The sequence below is a fragment of the Pinus tabuliformis genome, chromosome 9 (genome assembly GCF_031772625.1).
Source record: "Pinus tabuliformis cultivar Carrire ecotype Pingquan chromosome 9, CPIR1, whole genome shotgun sequence".
NCBI lineage: Eukaryota > Viridiplantae > Streptophyta > Pinopsida > Pinales > Pinaceae > Pinus > Pinus tabuliformis.
Window position 1 is genome coordinate 417,931,515 of NC_142307.1, and position 6,988 is coordinate 417,938,502.

The window sequence follows — 6,988 nt, forward strand, 5'->3', positions numbered from 1 at the left end:
ACGATTCATTCCTAACTACGCCGAGGTTACAAAGGGTTTTACCCGGTTGTTAAAACATAACACTCAATTCACTTGGGATGAGATAGCTCAGAAATCTTTTGATGCACTCAAGCACGCGTGGACCCATGCACCGTTGCTGCATCCTCCCAACTACAACCAGGATTACTTTTTGTACCTCACCACCGCCCATTCCACCATCGGGATGGTCTTAGTTCAGGAAGACAAATTCGGAACGGAACATGTGATATATTACCTTAGTCGGACGTTAAACCTAACTGAGCTCAAATATTCACATGTGGAGAAATTGGCATTGGCAGCCGTTCAAGCTGTCCAACGTTTTCGTCACTACATTTTACTCCGTAAAAGTACAGTCATTTCGGATTGCAAACCTATGATCTACATTTTGACTAAACAATTGCTAGGGGGCAAGTACTCCAAATGGATTGTTATCCTGCAGGAGTTCGACTTGGAGTTTGAGAAATCTAAGTCTAAAAAATCTTTAGTTTTTGCAGAGTTAATGTGTGACTTCCCGCGTGCTGACACGGAAACTGTGGCAGAGGAGCCCATTGCGGACGAATCTTTGTTTCTAATCAGCACTTTAGATCCGTGGTATGGGGATATCATCGTCTATCTCCAGACCCAATCCTTTCGGCCCTAAGTTTCAAAGTCAAAATGTCGGAAAATTTGATTTCAGTCCCAACAGTACAAAATTATTGGAGATACTCTTTATCGCCGTGGGGCAGACTTGGTTTTACGACGTTGCTTAACTCACGAAGAAGCTGAAAGGGTTCTGAATGACTGTCACTCTGGAGCATGTGGCGGTCATATGTCTGGGTATGCCACAGCCCAAAAGATATTGCGCGCTGGCTACTTCTGGCCGTCCTTGTTTAAAGATTGTATAACTGCGGTCCGAAAATGCCACAACTGTCAAGTGTTTGATCGAAAGATGCGCGCTCCACCTGCTCCTCTCCACCCTATAATTGCCGTTGGTCCTTTCGCCAAATGGGGTATCGATTTTATTACATGTAACCCTCACTTGGTCGGGGGGCATGCGTATATCATCGTTGCGGTAGATTATTTTACTAAGTGGGCCGAGGCGATGCCTACATTCGAGGCAGACGGTAAGACAGCTGCAATTTTCGTATTCAATCACATAATTGCTAGGTTTGGTGTCCCACAAGCGATAATCACTGACCATGGGCGCCATTTTCGAAACGTTATGATGACAGAACTTACAGGCCAGCTTGGTTTGCGTCACGATAGTTCAACGCCTTATTATCCACAAGCGAATGGTCTGGTTGAGTCCATCAACAAAGTTTTAGTTATCATGATCCGACGAATCATTGGTATTCATCGGTTGAATTGGCACAACATGTTATTTTCCGCGCTTTGGGCGTACCGAACCTCAGTGAAGACATCAACAGGGTTCACTCCTTTCCAACTAGTTTATGGTTTGGAAGCTGTGCTGCTCATTGAATGCGAAATCCCGTCACTGAAAATGGCCATCGAGTTACTTCCAGCTACTTCCGAAGAGGAGAAGCGTTTATTATACTTAGCTCAATTAGATGAGACTCGACGTGATGCTGCATTGGCAATCGAGACTCACGCAAAACGTATGAAAGCTCAATATGATCGAAATGTGACCCCTCGAAATTTTTCGGAAGGAGACCTAGTGCTATTATATGATCAAGCTAATGATAAATTAGGTGCTGGAAAATTTGTTCCTATGTGGCATGGGCCCTATATTGTTAAGCGAAAGCTAGCAAAAGGGGCCTATGAGCTGGTAGACTTTGACGGGGACTCTTTGGGTAAACCCAGAAATGGACTTTACCTAAAGAGGTATTATGCTTAAATGATGGGTATGGAGATTTTAGTTAGGTTAGGTTTTTCTTTCTAGCTGGTGTGTTTGTTAGTTTAGACAGTGTGCTTAGCTTAGAAAGTGTGTTTTTCGTCGTTATTCTGGCTTATCTTGGTTTTACTCTTGATGTTGCAGACGACGATGCCTCTCCAAACATACATTGGATTTGCTGATGGTGCTTGTCGTAGTACACGAAATATCTCTTCCGCAGCTTGGGTTATCTATTCACCCTCTGACGAGTTAGTTTCTATGCATGGAGTGAGCCTCGGTCAAACAAAAAACAACATTGCCGAGTACAGTGCAGTGATTGCGTTATTGTCTGAATCTATTTCATTTGGGATTCGGAGTTTGATAGTGAGGTTAGATTCTGAACTTGTTGTATTACAGCTTAATAGAGTGTATGCCATTAGAAATCCAGTGTTATTAAGGTTATTTTTGAGAGTGCGTCTCTTGGAACGTGAATTTGATTACATTGAATATCAACATATTCCAAGGTCTTTAAATACATTAGCAGATGCAATTGCTTCTCGAATGTTAAATAGACATTTGCAATAATCATACATGTAAATTTAAAAACATTTCATCACGCATGTTCAACAGATAAGCCGGTAATAATGATATATATAGATAGGAGTGTGTCAAAAAATACATCGTCTTCGATCATAGGTTGAAAAACACCTTATGATCGGCAAAAATGATAAGTACAAAAAAAACCAAAATGTCACACGTGTCTACAAAAACGACCATCCAATCACTGGTGATGCTCTCTATATGACACCACTGCACGGGCTACCCTACACAAGAACCTTCTAAAAGGTCCTGGGACTGCGACTACATAGCACTGAATCCTGATAGGAATATCATCTATAGTAGTCTCTGGTATATCTGCTGTTAGACGCTCTAGGTCTTGTTCCAACTCAGCTAAAGTCTCTGTAGCCTCGTCCTGTGGGGCTGGCGCCGGTGCAACTGGTAGTCTCCTCTCGAAAGGCCGGAGATTGGCTGGACGACGTGGGCCTACATCTGTATTTTGAAAATTATTACTATCAGTTTTAAGACGATATAAAAAACAAAAAAATAGATAGTTTAAAAACTTGTGGAAAATGAATTACCTGTGTCATCCCATTGTTCTCCCGGTGGAAGAACCATGTCCGGATCTCCACGAAAATCAACTTCGGCATAAGGAAAATCCTGTATAGAAAAGACCTGGTCCTCTAACCAGTGAAAGTACTCCGGAGTAAATCGGACAGGATGACGGGCCATAACTGCAACCCATCGCATCAATTTGGGCTCTTGGGGAAGCCCAACCTCAACAGTGAGCTGCTGTGGGATCAACATCGGAACCCTCTCTAAGCCAAAACTCACAACTAAAGACCCATACCTGAAAGTCTTTAGCTGTCCGTTTTTGGCTCTAGTCAGTTGGCCCTTTAAATTGGCCAACACAACATCACACCAGTTGAAAATGGTACCTTGATAGCAATCAATCGCCATCTGCATCTGGGATCCAGTGGAAATATGTAAAGCGGCAGCCCTGCAAAGTCTGGTAACTGTAAAAGCAATCACCATAAGTTCAGGGCGGGATATAGTTTTGATCTCTATCCCCTTCTCCTGAGTCTGAGTGTTACACCACTCTAGTCGGAGACTAGCGATGGACTGGCCACCCGGCCTAGTCCCGAACAGAGTCAAGTGTTCGCCTCTCTTGGGCAAACCAGTGAGAAAGTAGATATCTGAGGGCTCTATCTCGAGCTGGTGCCCTCCAATGTAAAAACACTGGTCCTGAACGTTCCATCTTTCTACCAGCCACTCTAGAAAGCGCACTTGGGCCCTCATGCCAGGTATGGCCCAGTATTTGTAAAGGCCGCATGCCTTCAAAGCATCAATGGACGGTTGATGACTAATGGCAGCCAAATCAACATCTTCGTGCTCTCTCTCGCGCCAATCAAGCATGGTGAACAATCTACACACCAGAAAATATCCATTAGAATCAATGAAATCAAAAACTGTTGGTTCAATTTGGAGAATTTGGGGTTTGTAAACCCTTTGCACGGAGTACGCACCCCGCCTTTAGGAATAGAGCGTGCGTACGCAGGTTCCCTTAAGGTAAGGTGCGTACGCCCGACATTTTCCCAACTGAGAAAATGTCGGGGTACGCGGGTCCCTAGTGTGGCACCTGCGTACCCCGAAAGGCGGATCTTGAAACCCCAAAGCCTCCAAAAAATAAAATCTAGGGCCTAAAAAAAAATTCTAAACGGATGAAAATGAAGAGGAGGATGTTGTAGAATACCTGAAAGAGACGGCGTTCGATTTCGACAGTCGGATTCTCCGCAATGTCCACGGGAAGTTTCTTGCCAAAAGCCCTTTTTCTCTCCTCAACAGTAAAATGGTAAAAATGAATTGGTAAAAGCCCTTTTTATAGGTTTTTTGGGTAAATAAATGGTAAATTTGTTTATTTTTCACCATGAAAAGGTATTTTTCAAAGTATTTTTATCTATCTTTAAACAGGTATGAGTAACGTGTTGGTTTTTGTGCAGGATAAAGGATTTTCAGGGAAAATTGTCATTTTTTACAAACAAAAACATCAGAGTCATCTTTAAGCCCTTTTCTAACTCCTAAAACATGAAAAGGTTGCCGAGCGTTTCTTTTACACTCGTTAAAATGGAATTAAAAGACGGTCCTCTTATAGCCCTTTTCTGACCGTAAAAACATGAAAAGATTACCGGATTTTTGTCGTTTCAAATTCGATATTGGAAATAAAACGACGTGTCCTTGATCTCTTTTTACTTTTTAGGTCAAAGACACTAATCATGAAAGTACTCCTTGGTCGTAAAGATCAAGCAGTTCTCTCAAGTATTATTTTATACTTTTTCGGGCTTGGGAGACACAAATTTACGAAAAAGGTCAACCCTGGAGTCTTCTTAAGTTTTTTCAGACTCTCTAAAATTGAAAAACGCCGAGTTTCTCCTATACTGGACTCGTTAAAATTTCACAGTAAAGGACCTGTTCGATTACAAACAGGAACAGACCACTCCTTCTTAGGGTTCGAATCTAAACTAAGTTGGACTCATCCGAAGGATGAGCTTATAATCAAGCATATGTTATCCTCCTCAAGCTTGTAAAAAATAAAGAGGTACTTGCCAGAAATGGTGGGGGAAAAGAGAGGAAAATGAGCTTATTTGTTATCCTTTGTCTCAGAAAAACCTTATCACCACTCTTGAACACGACACTTTTCATTCACCTCGGTTGGGAAATCCTTTGCCTAACAGTTGATCAAACCACATTGAAAATCTTCAGCCGGTTTCCGGGTATTAACTTTGGGTCAATTGCCACCAAGCCATCAGTTGTGTCGTTATGTGTTCAAGAGGTCACTGCAAATAAACCATTCATCTGCAAAATACCTGTCATCCATGTTGACCATCCCTGAGTCAGTCCTTACAGCTACATTTCTTCAACTTGATTTATGATTTCGTGTTGTGGGCTTGCCCGCAACGGGTCGCTTTCTATCGACATCAGCACATTATCTAGAAAGATGACCTAGAAATCGTCAGTACCTTGAAATCTACATGCATCAATGGCAAGTTTCTCGCCTTTGACGATGGTTTACATCATTGACTTTCGATCAAAGGATTCCGTGACATGTTCGACATCAACACATTCATTCACATCTCATGAATTGCACTGGGTACTTTGAGAACCATTGACATCAATGGTGGTCTCTCTCACACTTGTTAATAGTTTACATCATCGACTGGTAATCAAGTGGTTTCTACCATGTTCGACATCAACTCATTTATTCGCATGGATAGAATCGTACTATTTCGGGAAGTAGAAATGAAGACCCTGGATCTAGTTTCCACCATCCAGGCTGCGAGGAGTTTTATATTCATTATATAGTAGACTAATCATAAACAAATGGCTGCGTCCATACTGTGTCTACAGGGGTCTATGATTATGATGTACTGCGAAATCATTCCTATATCAGAGCAGTAGTTAGTTTGTTAGTTAAAGTTTTCAATCTGAGTATGGGAATGCCTACCTCAACGATGATATGATCTTATATATGTATTTTGTGTTGAATATTTGCAGGTTCCGACTGGGCTCTCCACAAGATAATCCTTGAAATGATAAAGTACTTCACCCTTCCTAGATGATATGAAACCCTAATCTACTACAGGCTTCGCACTTTAGGGGGCAATCTGTTACACTAAAATTTGTCACCATGACTATTTGCAGTCAGTATGGCTCCATCAACTGTCATACTGTCCTCCTTGGCAAGTATTATACCTCTACTCCTCATGTCAAACTCCAAGAAAGAGAGAAAGTCCTTAAAAAGTCAATTAACTTTGGTTACGCAGTTTCTCTTAACCTTACCTGCGTGTACGCACCTCAAGTTCACAATACCTGCGTACTTGTACGCTCTGTCTGTAAAGGGGTGGGTGCGTACTCCTGTAAAGGTCAAAAGGCGTGAGTTTTACTTCAAAAAAGTTACTTGTGGTCGATTCTAGAGCATTCTAGAAGATGGTTTGACGTGTATTGAGCACCTCCAGATGGTTCATGCATCCCTATGAAAGAGGAACTTATCCCATCAAGAGGGGAGCTATCCCATTGAAAGAGGGGCTTATCCCATTTATGGTGGACCTGATTAACTTCCTCCAAAGCATTATAAATACAGGCATTGGGCCAGAGGGAGGGGAGGTTGAAAGCTGAACATTCCTAAGGGTAGATGCTGCTGAAATTAGGACTCCCTTATAGAGCTTGAGAGGAGAGATTCCCATCCTTTCATAGCTTCATTTGGAAGTGGGTGAGCTGATCAAAGTAAAGGAGAACTCTTGCTGGACCCTGGGAGGGACCTGAACAACACCAAGGCACTGGTTGTAATGGTTTCTTTTGTTTCCAATTAATACAATTAAGTTCATTTTTCTCAACAAGTTGTTATATACAATTTGTTTCATATACTCCTTGGTCTTTATGATGAATATGTTTTATTATATGAGTTATTCAGGTACTATGTAATCGTTTGCTTGTTAGTGAATGCAGGTTTCAAAGAGAAGGAGGAGCTCATCTGGATCGGAGAGGCTTGGCTGCTACAAACAGCGTTGGACTAAAGGTATGCTTTAAACACCTGGTTGCTTATAT